General features: G+C 40.9%; 2 long non-coding RNA genes across 2 annotated transcripts; both read right to left on the bottom strand.

The window, feature by feature from the left end:
- Positions 1-3,997: 3,997 nt before the first annotated feature.
- On the bottom strand, positions 3,998-5,168 carry LOC143102771 (uncharacterized). Its single transcript, XR_012982646.1, has 4 exons — positions 5,113-5,168; positions 4,796-4,967; positions 4,293-4,441; positions 3,998-4,206 (listed from the first exon to the last, which is right to left on the bottom strand). It is a non-coding gene; the product is annotated as an uncharacterized LOC143102771 (long non-coding RNA).
- Positions 5,169-5,545: 377 nt separating this feature from the next.
- Positions 5,546-6,413, bottom strand: LOC143102797 (uncharacterized). Its single transcript, XR_012982662.1, has 3 exons — positions 6,153-6,413; positions 5,713-5,935; positions 5,546-5,618 (listed from the first exon to the last, which is right to left on the bottom strand). It is a non-coding gene; the product is annotated as an uncharacterized LOC143102797 (long non-coding RNA).
- Positions 6,414-14,288: the final 7,875 nt, after the last annotated feature.

A 14,288-nucleotide genomic window follows, 5' to 3' on the forward strand; every position in this document is an offset into this window, starting at 1 on the left:
ACACACACACTAACACATACACACACACACTTTCCCTTCATCTCGCTCAGATTCCCCTGAAGGGCAGTAGCTTAATCTCCTTTTTCATCCTCTAGCCTTGGGATGTGTGTGTTATCTGTGTGTGTGTGTGTTATCTGTGTGTGTGTGTGTGTGTGTGTGTGTGTGTTATATGTGTGTGTGTGTGCAGGGTGCGATTTGTGTAAAAACCAGAGGGGGGGATGATTTTGAATAAGTTTGTAACCCCCCCCCCCACCCCAAAAAAAAAAAAAATGAACGAACGATTCATAGCCTAGTAATGTCATGGCTAATAATACCCTATTATTTTTGCCACCTTTGTAACAGTTTAGTTTTAGTTTACCGTGGTGTATGACTTTAAACAGCGAGTGTGCTTGGTATGGTGATCAGCTCCTCTAATGCAGGGTAGGACTACGTTTTGACAAGCATACAAATTCACCTTGTTCTTGCCCCATCTGAAATTACTTCTCTACTTTTGCTGCCTCCATCCTTTCTGTATTTGTTGTGTAAAGAAACGTTGTATATGATGGCACTGAAGTCTTAAGTTAGTGAATTGGCTAACAGTGTTAGTTGGTAACAAATAGCCTACACATTGCGCTACACGCTGCATAGGCTACGTGCATTCTCTCTCCTGCTGATTTGCGTTCAGTAGCCAAGTGCGTAATATTGCAAAAGTTGAAAAAACTAGATGTACCGCAGAGCGGTACAAAATATGACCGCCGCCCAGTCCAGCACATTTTTTCCACAAAAAGAAATCACGCTGAAAGGCCTATATGATTCTAACTGTCTCACTAAATTGCATTGTCCACACTCAATTCTCACTGGTATCTGCTAGACAACAAGTACCAAAACATGATTAGTTCATAGATTTCACATGTAAAATTCATTTTATACAACCCCACCTCCATCTTGCCTGTTCATAATTCTGAGAAATTCTTGATTGTTTGTGTTATGTTTATGTTATGTGTGTGGGTGTGGGTGTGTGTGAGTGTGTGTGTGTGTGTGTGTGTGTGCGTGCCTGCGTATGTGCCTGTGCATGGAAGCGTACATATGTCTACTGTGTGAGTATGTGTCATACGCAGTGCCTTTTGGGGGCCCTAAGCAGAATTTGATTTGGGGGCCCCCTCCCACAACGCAGTCACCTGTGCTTGGCGATAATTGACAATTTCACACTATAATGTCATATTATAAACTAGAAAAGCATTTCCTGAAGGAAATATAGTGCATGAAAATGCAAAAATATGATGAGTTCATATGGTTAAATTATTTGCTTGGTAGATAAGGTTTACTATAGTTGATAATTGAAATGGTTAAATTATTTAGGCAGATAGATGACGATAACTAACAGTTGGAATGGCTCCAATGTTTGCTAGCAGTTATGCTAACTATGTTAACAAAGATAATAATGTTAACCAAGTAACTATGCTAACTAGCATGCTAACAATGTTAAAATATTAACTATGCTAACCATATGACTTAGCTAACCTAGCTAATCATTTTTATTAGTTATGATAACTATGTTAATTAGCATGTTAACATGCTAATTATGCTAACCATGAGACTTAGCTAACTTCGCTAATCATGTTTAGCAGTTTAACTAAAAATGTTAATTAACATGCTAGCATGCTGTTAACATGCTAGCATGCTAACTATGCTAACCATGTGACTTAGCTAACTTCACTAATCATTTTTAGCAGTTATGCTAACTATGTTAACTAGCATGTTAACTATGCTAACCATGTTACTTAGCTAACTTAGCTAATCATTTTAGTAGTTATGCTAACTAACATGGTAACATGCTAACTATGCTAACCATGTTACTTAGCTAACTTAGCTAATCATTTTTAGCAGTTATGCTAACTATGCTAACTAACATGCTAACTATATTAACCATGTTACTTAGCTAACTTAGCTAATTATTTTAGCAGTTTTGCTAAAAATGCTAAGTAACATGCTAACATGCTAACTATGCTAACCATGTGACTTAGCTAACTTAGCTAAACATTTTTAGCAGTTTTGCTAAAAATGCTAACTAACATGCTAACAATGCTAACCATGCTAACTAGCTACAGTGGGTAGGAGTCATAGTTGATGACAAGTAACAGTTACAATGGCTGAACAGTTAAAAAGTTCAGTAGTTTAAAGGCCGTCTTTCAACTTGAAGACCCCTGTGAATGAACGTGTAGATAAATAGTGTAGAAACTCGATTTGCGAGAAAAAAATAATCATAAATGTGAATTTTTAAAGTTTTTGAAAGAAATTGTGAGCAAAATTACTTCCGCGTCTCAAAACCGTTCTGACCGGACGTGACATAAAGGCAGGTATATCTCAATGCTTCGAAATGGAGTCAGACAGTGAAGAGGTCATAGTAATCAACTCTTATGATGGGCCATTGCCTTATAATTATGAGCCGCCTAGGCGAGAGAGGGGTCAGGCACAGTTAAGGGGAAGGGTCAATGGACAGAGGAGAGAGATAGAGTTGTGGTGTGAGGAGAATCGGTGGAGAATTGGGCAGGTGTCTTGGTGAGTTACCACGGGCTATAGCTAATGGTGGCTATAACGTTGTCTCCATGTTTATCACATTGCACTATCTTCAATAAATCATAGTTAGCAATATTGCTGTCGACTTTGTTGTTTTTCAAGCATCCAAGATTGTCTCCATCTAAGCCAGCAACATGTGTCTTAAAATGATTAATTTAGATCCCCGATTTTAAATGAATGCTGTAGGCTATTTACATCTGTGACGCTAGTCTGGACAGGGATGGAAATGCTGTGCACAACGTAGTTTATCGTGAAATTTTGCTGATTTTTAACCAGTAGCTGCTTTCAGACCTAGTTGTCTGCATGTTCTGCTTCTGCAGATGTCAAGCGTTTGGGCCGTATATGAACAACATAACCGGTGTTAGGATCTCGATCCATAACACGTTAGCGTGAATTCCGCACTTAGCCGGCTGTTATACTACTCCCCTCCTAGTATTTCCGACGGACATTATGTAAACGAGCTCGCATGTACTGCGGAGGACGTACCTGAAAGCAGCTAGTGTTCTGGTTAGGACGGGAATATGCTGGTCATGTAAATAGTCATTGTTACAAGGATCTTTTATTGTCACGTGCAGAGATACTGGGTGTAAGGCATGCAGAGAAATTGCATCTAATTGACAGCCTATACTGTGCATAAATGGAGGAGGGGGGTGTCTTTCACAGTGCATATTTAGGAAATAAGTAGTCTACATGTCGTTTCTTACAAGGTCTTACACCAACTACTAGAGCTACAAGGAGGGAAGGAGACTTTATCTTAGCACATTTTGTTTAACAGGTGCTTGTGTGGTAGATGTGAGGCTATGCCGTCAGCAGTGGAGAGTGTGTGCTGTAGGGAGGTCGACGCCTATTGGTCCCTTGTCCAAAACCTAGATCCCCCAGAAGACATTACCTGCCTCACACTCCATCCAGGGTTTGAAGCATCCTGTCTGAATCCTTTTGTGCTGCAGATAGCTTACATGAACTTCAGACAGGAGCATGGCCCTCTCCAAGCCAGCAGACCAGAGTATGTTTTAAGCAAAAATAATTTCACACTGTAATTTAAAGAACCAGGTTTTCTACACCAAAACAGTAAATCCTGTTAAGCAGGTTTTTAAACTCAGTGGTTTCCATATACTTCCTATAAAAACAACTTTGGTGTTAGTACAGTAGAATATCAGCCAACAGGACATGCAATATTTACCATTGGAATTGTTTACTATGAAAACATGGTATGATCAAAATTAAATTATGCCCCAATCTCTACCACAGGCAGTTCCGATACACAGCGTACAGGCAGGTTGTCCGCTGGGCGTACGGAATACTAGGCAGGGACATCAGGAAAGCCATACCTTCATGTGTTGTTGCAGAAATAAGAAGGCAGTTTCCAGAAGAAGGACAAAGATATAAAGGTTTTCAGTGGCCCCGTTTAGAAGAAGATTAATAAATTCATAATGAAACAAACTGTATTGGTAAAATTGATCTTTTATTTCATGTTAAAACGTGAGTGTCGTGCGAGATGGAGGCTGACTGCCTCATCCTTGGCAACCTTCTGGAGGGAAGTGGTGAGGGGGGGCGGGGCAGCAGAGGTTAAGACAGCACTGCTTTCTTGTAGGGCCTGTGGTGACTTGGAGTATTCCTCTACCAGAGAGACCATAAGATTTGTTGCGTATCCTTGAGGAGAGAAACATTTAAAACACATTTAGTAACATGGTTGACTCATTAAAAAAGATATTGAGAAACTAAGTGAAACTACTAACCGTAAGATGGTTTCTCCTTGATGGGGCGGACTACCCAGCCACCTTTCCGAAACCGGGGGTAGCGAACGGCGTAGCGTGCCTCACCCTCACTGGTTCGAGCTACATCTCTGTTGCCATTACAATTGAAATGTAGGGCCGCCAAGAGAAGTCTGTAGGTGATAAGTAGATAGAACATTAGGTCTCCAAAGCTAACCCAATGCAGTGAAATGCAACAGAAATACAATACATGAGATTCATGCTTTCAGTTCAAATGGGTCTAAGACAATGACTCAACTTTGCAATATTTTTTTTTTGCAAAAAATATGTAATGCTGTTATCAATCAAGAACATTTGGTCTGCTATACAAGACTGCATTAGTTTTTAGCCATTTTCATTCTGTCATCATTTACCTGCTGTTAGTGTTGCACCATGCACAAAAGTATCGCAATACCCTGAAATTAAAAAAAATCACAATACCTATATAATATTTTATTAATATCGATACTTTTAAGTGATAACACTACCTGCTGTACATCCCAAGAAAAGAGAAGCCAGTGTGTTTGGGAGCAAAGTGCAGAATGAGGGAATGGTAGGCCTCCAGGGAGAATGTCTGATGCTGAGGTGACAATTGTCGAATATCCTTTACCAGTGCTTTCCTGGCAGCTACACTCTCCAGTTTAGTGGCTGCTGGTGATCCTGCATAAAACATATTCTGTCATATAGTCTGTCGCATCTCATAACACAATTATTAGTACACATGGGGTAATGTATTGATAAAACCAAATTAAACAATTCCTTAAAAAGTTTAGCCTTTTTTAAAACATAGGCTACTATGTTGTACCTGGTTCCAGCCACTCCTTGTTTCTCGCCTCTCCTTCCAACGGTGGATGTGCGCAGGAAAAGTGCCGGGACTTATGCACTGCAGTCCAAACAGCTTCAGCATCCTGATGGTCTGAGTAGCCATGCAACCTGAGAAGTGGATGGCACCACTGAGTAAAAGGTTGCAGGCAGGCATGTTTCGATGCACCTTCTCTTGGTTTTGCCAGTAACGTTCATAACCACAAGTTCCGCAGGCCTGAAAGATGAGAAAATATTCAAGACTCAAGCAGCTTTAAAATGAGAAGCAGTGAAATACCTATATAGTTAAGACACAAATAATTAATATACATACTGTACATTCAGACTATAATTCAGCTCCTCACAGTTGACAAAGACATTACCTGCTTGACTTTTATGAAAGTTCCTTCTGGATGCATTATGTGTCCCTGGGTTTTCCCACAGCATGCAGGGCAAACCGTAAACAAGGACAGCAACTGCCTCTGGCAAACGATGAACTTGTCAACAGCACTGAAAACAAGGAAAGGAAAAACACATTAATTCTGACTATGACATTTTTATATACACAATCAGAAACAGTTTCCATTAATAAAAAGATTATTACTTTGGGTCACTGAGAGATTCCAGCTCTTCTGGTTCCTCCTCAGAGGACTCGCTTGCCATCTCTTCCCCTGGACTCCATGACATATCACCAGAATGGTTGATGATATCAGAAAATGACCATTCATCATCACTTCGTTCAGGACTGGCCAGTGGAGTTGATCTGCGATTCTCAAACCTTTCGGTTTGAGTCCCCACATCCACCATCTGAGGCTTTACCTGAACAGCTGAGATGAAAGACATTTATCTTAATAATTGTTCACCATTGTACATTCAATGGTAACAACACATGCAATATCTAATGCAACCCAGTACAAAATATCTTTTTCTAATATTATGAAGTTCATAATTTTTAATGTTTACTGTCTGAAAAGTGTAAATTGCAAAAATAGTAACCATGGAGTATATGGCATGTATGGTAAATGCTAGATATAAGCTAACTACCTGATGAACGATGTAAAGATCTTATGTTGCACTGTGATCCACGATGGAACACTGCTGGCTCAGGGTCCATCATAGAGATGTCTCCATCTCCATCATCTTCAGGCTCTGAAGTGGCAGTTGCACCCACCCCTTCTTTGCTGGCAGCACTCTCTGCCAAAATCTGAAAACAGACCAAAATCACAACTTTGAACTTATAAAAAATGTAGTGCTTTCACGAAAATCCCCCATTCATGCATTATTTACAAGACTGCTAATCTTTTAAAAGCAGTCCCGAGCTGCATTCCCTCGCATGTGCCCTGTTAATACCAAATTGCAGTTATGTTTGTAAGCTTTGATTAGTAAAAAAAAAAAACAAGGCAACTTCGATGTAACTAAGAAAATCAGAAAACTAATATTGTAAAGCATTACTTGGATGCGTTTTCAAAAAGATAATCTCATTAGCACAAGTGTCAGGAGGCTGCAGCCTCACGGTGCTAACGTAAGAGAAAGCTGACGGCAGCTAGGCGGGCTTTCATGCCTTCATGGTGCTAACTTCACTAGGCTACAGTCAGCGAAAGTCATGCCACGACAAATCCATCATAACGTCAAGAAAAATACATTTGCAAAAATTACATGCAGGGCTACATTTCAATGCAACCGTTTTTATACAAAACTCCCTGTTGATATCAACATTGCAGTTGCGTTTGTAAGCTCTAAGTCAAAGAAAACCAACGTAACTTCGATCTAACTTCCAGAAAACTAATATTGTAAAGCATTAACGTTAGTTAGATGCGTTTTCAAAAGTTTTCAAAAGATAATCTCTTTAGCACAATAAAATAAGTGTCAGGAGGCTCATGTGCAGCCTCACAGGGCTAACGTAACAAGACTAAGCTGATGGCAGCTTGGCGGGCTTTCGTGCCTTCATGGTGCTAACTTCACTAGGCTATAATCATTAGTCAGCAACATTCATGCCCAGACTAATCCATAACGTCAAGAAAAGTAGCAGCTACATTTGCAAAAAAATACATGTTGGGCTACGTTTCAATGCAACAGTTTTTTATAAGGTAACGTTATTATACAACTTACAGTAAAAAGCTCCCTGTTGATATCAACATTGCAGTTATATTTGTAACCTTCGATTAGTCAAAGAAAACCAAGGCAACTTCGATGTAACTTCCAGAAAACTAATGTTGTAAAGCATTAGTTGGATGCGTTTTCAAAAAGATAATCTCATTAGCACAATAAAATAAGTGTCAGGACTCGAGGCATGTAGCCTCAAGGGCTAACTGTTACCTTAACAAGTTAGCTAAGCTGATGGCAGCTAGGCGGGCTTTCGTGCCTTCATGGTGCTAACTTCACTATATATTATCATTACAGTCAGCAACATTCATGCCAAGACTAATCCATTATAACGTCAAGAAAAATCCATTTGCAGAAATTGCATGCAGGGCTACATTTCGATGCAACAATTTTTATAAGGTAAACGACTTACTGAGCAAAGCTCCCGTTTTCGAAGTGCAGATTCTCTGCTAGTGCTAACGTTAACGTTGGACTCTTCACTCCCGCCAGATTTTGCTGGTAGACTTGCATGCACTGATGGCACAGCTCCATTTGCCAGCCTAACCCACTCTCTTCGTCGAAATCCCATGCGAAATTCCATAAGATCTCCTTGGTTGTAGCTGTCGGGAGTGAAGTGTTTTTCACATACCACCATGTGTCTTGACACCGAGGAGGCAGCGAAATTGCTCCTCATTGCCTGGACAAAACGTATCCAAGCACGGAAATCTTTGTGTTTCTTGTTTGGAAATCGATGGACCCGATGGCCAGACGAGTTGGAGTTGTTGCATCCAAAACAAACACAAGAATTCACCATTGTGACAACTCAAACCTACTCAACTAACAATAACGACAAGCTCTCTTTTCTCTTACCAGCTCTCAGACTACTAAACCCACAATGAGAACTAGGGTAGCAGCGCCAATGTTTGCCTGTCCTTATGTCATATGACGCGTTCCCCGGGAAAAGGGCGGTTTCTGGTAGCCTAGCTTAGAATAGGCACACTTTCTTCATATTTTCTGCCCGTGGGTGTTGTAAAACATATGTATTGTTATGTATGTCTTTTTAAATTGACATTTTCATACAGGATTCTGTATAAATTAAGTTATACAATTAAATTGAAAGTTGCTCTTTAAAGGGTTAAATTGTTTAACAGTGAAATATTGTAGTGAGGACTTTTATTTTGAAACAGTTTTTGGCAGAGGAAGCAGTTGAACAGGATGTGTAGTCTTAATAGGGCCAGTTTGTATGCTTAAAGCCTGAGACTGGCAATTGATGCAGCTGGCCCGAACACCTGCCATAGGATTCTAATTGCTTAACGGCTCTATTGTGATGTCATCAGCCCATGTTAAGTCTATGGGGAAATTTTGAGTAGTTTTTAATTAATAGTTTAAAAAGTATAAAAGTTACAAAGCTGAAAAATACATAGCACCCATGTCATAAGTAAGACCTACGCAACGCAGTTTGAATGAAGTTTCTACGTTAAACGGTTGAAGCTGCATTAACTGCGTTAGAAGAAGAAGAAGAAGAAGCCTAGGAAGAACAGTACAGTGCATTTTCATGTAATTAATACAGTGAGGTTATGTATTAATACAGCGACTGATTATGAACTACTGTCCCCCTGGACACAGATGCATAAGGACCCTCTCCCCCTACCCTGGGGGAGGGGGGGGGGGGGGTTAGATGTGATTTCCTGTATTCTGGTGCATTTTTGGGATGGTCAGCTGGAGAAGGGCAGTACCTAAATTTGTAGCCTTTTGCTTTTTGACTTATTGGTAGTGAATTCACACAACTACTTGGGGTTCAGGGTCCCTTGACCTCTTGGGCTCGGTAGGCTCATTCAGTAATCCATCCTTGCTCACATGCCAAAAATGTTTTGGGGCTCCAATCTAGACTTCTGGCCCCATGTGCTTGGTAAACCAATGTATTAATACAGTTGTTATTTACACCAACCCTGTCACCTTTTAATCTTAGAGGGTACTAAAATCACAGATTTATTTGAAACATTCATATTCAAAGTGAAGCACTAAGGGTGGTTTACTGAAGTTGAATTGACAAATAACAAAATACAACAGCAATTGTTGTAAACAAGTACATCAGTTTAATGACTTGTTTTTCAACAGATTTGCTGAACAAATGTGCATTAAATGAGCAATTTTCAACTACAAAATAAAAACAAAATAGACAAACATTAATAATCAAAAATAAAATGTCCCAAAAAATAGATAATTATTCCTACTTCGTTCCTGGTTTTTAGGCATCTGCAACTCTGCAGTGGACGAACCTGCAATGATTAAATAAATACATAAATAAATGTAAAAAAAAAACGATGTTAAATGTGTCATGTCATATTAACAGGCTATGTAACCATTTGCCATCAAGAAAACCTCACCTTCTGGTAGGTAGAGTTAGGTAGAGGTAGAGATGTGCTCCAAAGGACTTCAACAGTGTCTCTGAAAAAAAAAAAAAATATTGCATAAGTGCATAGTTGATCGAGCAGAATGAGTTTATTTTGCTATCATTACTTACACTCAAATAAGAAGCAATTTCACATGTAACAATTCATATTCTATTGGCAAATGAGGCATAATCAAAAGAGTATATACTTAATTGCACTATGGTGAACGCTTAACATGGTGATCTACTGCAGCCTAAATATTAGGGTAGCACCGCTACATCACTTGCCACTATCTTAATCAAATGTAAGTTTATTTTCATCACAGAAGTCTCCCCACCCAACATGGTATATTTTCTCAAACACTACCATCTCTCTCCAAAGATCTTAGAGCAGAGCGCACGTACTGTTCCATCTTTGCCTATGAAGCTGGAACGTTACCGATGCCCAGAGTCGCGCTAGTCAGTGGGTTGGGTTGGGACTGGGAGCCTGGGCTTAGTCTGTTGTTGCTATCAGACTTACCACTATGTCACATATTATAGAACAGTAATAAACTATCAACACTTTCAGGTGCGAAATCAGAAACAATCCCTCTGTGGTAAATTTGCCTTCAGCTACGTTTTCATGTAGCTACCGTAGTGCTAATGTCCACTTCAGTCAGCTAGCTAACTTTAATTTACGACATAATAAGCCCACCTAGAGCTAGTGTACATGCTTGATTGAACATCCAAAACAATCCCAATATCCTTGACATCTGAAATACATCTAGATAAATATATATTAATGGGAGACATTTCTCTGTTGATGGCGGAGATTTAGCTCTGGTGATGGCTTATATTAGATCATGACAGCTAGCTAGCTACCTCAAGCACAAAACATACTGTAAATAATCATGCAAACATACCTGTATCTTGCTCGTTTTTCTCCTCCTCTGTCATTTTCTTCGTTCTGTTTTCGGCACCAGAGGGATATGTCCTTTTTTGTGACTTGTCTTAACATTACCGTCTCTTCCGATTGTTGAACTTGATGCAGTGTCTGCACGAATTGTCTATGCACCCGAGGTGTCTAGTTTATGCGCGTGACTCAAAGGCTGGCGGACACAGTAGAGGTAGGCAGGTATATTGATCATGAAATCAGAATTTTCTTGTTTTGAATGATTAATTGTTTCATTTATTCATTCATTGATGTCACTCGTTTACGTTATTTATTATGTAAAAAAAAAAAAAGAAACTCGATTGGGGGCCCCCTGATAATCACAGAGAACTGTGTCTGGCCTATCCTCCTTTCGGGGGGTCCAGTCCAGCGGGGGGGCTACAGATCAAAACGAAAAATGACGGTTCCATGCTATCCATGTGGGGGTACATGCCCACCAAGTTTTGTGTACCCCGGTCTTTCAGTGTCCCGGGAATCCTTGTTGGTGTACGTCACTAAATGTACACATAAATTGTTTTATTGTAAAGCCCCCCATGAACGAAAGTACACAAAACTTGGCATGCATTCGGAGGGTGTCATAATGATCCTACACTTTCAATTTCGTGCAGTTTTGACCATGTCAGCCAGAGATATTGTGATGAAAACACCTAATTTTTTGCTTTTTAATTTTTAACTAGGTGGCGCTATACAGGAAATAAGTGGTAATGGGATGGGTTGACATGGCCCCTTGAGATCAACATACAAAAAAAAGGTGGACCTCCTAGGCCCTACGGTTCTCGAGATATTCACAGAAAACTGTCTCCGGCCACCTACAGGCCAGTTGGTGTTTAAAACATAAATTAATTTATTGTGTGGCCCCCCATGAACGGAATTCCACGAAACTTGGCGTGCATTCAGAGGGTGTCATAATGATCCTACACTTCCAATTTCGTGCAGTTTTGACTATGTTAGGTCACAGATACCTGCGATTACAACACCTCATTTTTACTTTTTTGTGTTTAACTAGGTGGCGCTATACATGAAATGAGTGGTTATGAAATGGGTTGACATGGCCCCTTGAGATCAACATACGAAAAAAAAATGGTCCTCCTAAACCTTACGGTTCTCGAGATATTCACAGAAAACTGTGTCTGCCCTACCCTCCTTTCGGGGGGTGCAGTCCAGCGGGGGGGTTACAGATCAAAACGAAAAACGATGGTTCCATGCTATCCATATGGGGTTACATGCCCACCAAGTTTTGTCTACCCCGGTCTTTCAGTGTCCCGGGAATCATTGACGGAAATTTGGACATGCGAAAAAAAAAAAAATCTGACAACCTATATGACCACCACTTCGCTGCACGGCGGTCATAATAAATGTGTTTATTGTAGCCTACAGAAAATAAATAGCCTATCATACTGTCAGTTAATTGCCTACAGTGCAGTGAAGAGTTTGGAGAGTAAAGTTATAGGGCAACTTGAAGTTTTATGAAAATAATTTACGAACCAGAACATAAAGACCATGAAGCTTCTATTTCTTGCAGCTGTTAAAACAGTTTAAATACCCACCAACATTCGTTTTTGCAGTACAGATTATTTCTAAAAGTTATTTGTCTACTACTGGCTGATTTATCAAACGAGTGCTTTCTCGTTCGTCCTCCGCAAACTACAGGTGTTTCGGTAGAGAGCCATTGAATAAGCGATGCCAAGTAATTTCTGTAACACTTTTTGTGACATTCAGCAAATATCTCCTCATTTAATGTAAGTTCCTTCGGACAATAGGCCTACGTTCTACTCTATGTGCAGTTGTCCTCCATCTCAGTTGCATCAGTTTTCTAATTTTGAAGGTTCTAAAACATTATTATGCTTCATTGAATCCTTCTGGTTTTCTTTAATTTGTCCAGCTAACTTTTCCATTGAACCTAGCCATTTATGATGGATTACACACTCGACATTCTGAAATGTCCTGCACGATCAAGGCCAAATTAAGTTATCACGCAGCCACTGTGTCAGCAGCATGACTGCTGACGGTGACGGTGCGTTTCTGATGTCAGATTATTATGTAGGCTAGCCTACTAGACTGTTCTCACATTGCAGCGCTTTACTTATATGAAGTAGCATTAATCAATATGAGGGGCAGAGGGGGATAAATGTTGTCCCCCCCGACGATAAAAATAATTTAGCAGAGGTAGGGATAGGAAAACCAGAGGGGGGGAAATCCTCACCATCCCCCCCTACAAATCGCACCCTGTGTGTGTGTGTGTGTGTGTGTGTATTATCTGACATATATGAATGTCATAATACATTGCTGCTTTATTGTCTCATATGAAATGCTGCAGGGAGAAAAGGTCTTGAATGTCGACATTAATGTGTGTGTGTGTGTGTGTTATGAATGTGTTCTGAGCTGCTGCCATTGGTTTCTTTCCGGTTTTCTTGACAGTGTCCAAACCTGGACGTCGGAGAGAGATTGCAGTAAGGAGATATTTATATCTGTGTGTGTGTGTGTGTGTGTGTATTATCTTAGCGCAGTAAGAAGATATTTCTCTCTCTCTCTCTCTGGCCATGATCAGGAGTCATAGTGGCATCACATGTGGACACACACACACACACACACACACACACAGATAACACACACACACACACACACACTAACATCTGGACACATACACACATATTTGAGAAAAAGGGCAGTGTGTGTGTGTGTATATCTGTGTGTGTGTGCGTGGGCGTGATGGTCAACACCCTGATGGACTCCATCCAGAGACTCTGGAGCACTGCGGTGGAACTTCCATGCTTCGGTTCCACTGCCTGTTCCGTGTTCCACTGCTGCATTAGAACCCACAGGCTCCTCGTGGACTCCGTCACAGTCGCCACGGCGACAGCGATCAGATTGCACGTCCTTCTCCTTTATCGAGTCTGACACCAGGGGGCACATTTTCCAGCAGGAAACACACACACAGACACACGCATACACACACACAGACACACACACATACACACACACACACAGACACACACACATCACCACACACACACACACACACATACACACACAGACACACACACATGTGTGTGTGTACGTGTATGTGTGTGTGTATGTGTGTCTGTGTCTGTGTGTGTGTGTGTGTTTGTGTGTGTGTGAGTGTGTGTGTGTAAATGCTCATGTTTATTTGTGTGTTAACTGTGTGTGTGTGCTCCATGCCAGCAGTATAGTTGAGCTTTGTATTTGTATGTGTATGTGTGTGTGTGTGTGTGGTGTGTGTGTGTGTGTGTGTGTGTGTGTGGTGTGTTTGTGTGTGTGTGTGTGTGTGTGTGTGGTGTGTGTGTGTGTGTGCTCCATGCCAGCAGTATAGTTGAGGTTTGGTTGCTGGCTGCTGCTGCTGCTCCAGATGTCAGACTGATGTTTCTGCTTGTCTGAGTTGCTACTGACACTCTACAGCGCTCTCACACACACACACACTCACAGTCTAAAGTGCTCGGCTGCTGCTAAAGCTTGGGAAACCTAAAAGAGCTTGCACACTGCTCCAACACACACACACACACACACTGCTCCAACACACACACACACACACACACACACACACACACACACACACACACTGCTCCAACAAACTCCAACATTCTAAAGTTGGCAGCTGTTGGAAATAGTCTTTAGAATGTTCATAAAACCAACTGCCAGTCCACTCTGTGGTGACTCCATCCAACACACGCACGCGCGCACGCACGCACGCACGCACTGCTCCAACATCTCTAATGGGAATCTCCGGCTCTGCTCTCTCCTGGTTTGAATCCTACCT

This window comes from Alosa pseudoharengus, unplaced genomic scaffold (assembly GCF_046254945.1).
Source record: "Alosa pseudoharengus isolate Yale_2024_CS ecotype anadromous, Long Island Sound unplaced genomic scaffold, YU_APseudo_1.1 YU_APseudo_1.1_scf_4, whole genome shotgun sequence".
Classification (NCBI taxonomy): domain Eukaryota; kingdom Metazoa; phylum Chordata; class Actinopteri; order Clupeiformes; family Clupeidae; genus Alosa; species Alosa pseudoharengus.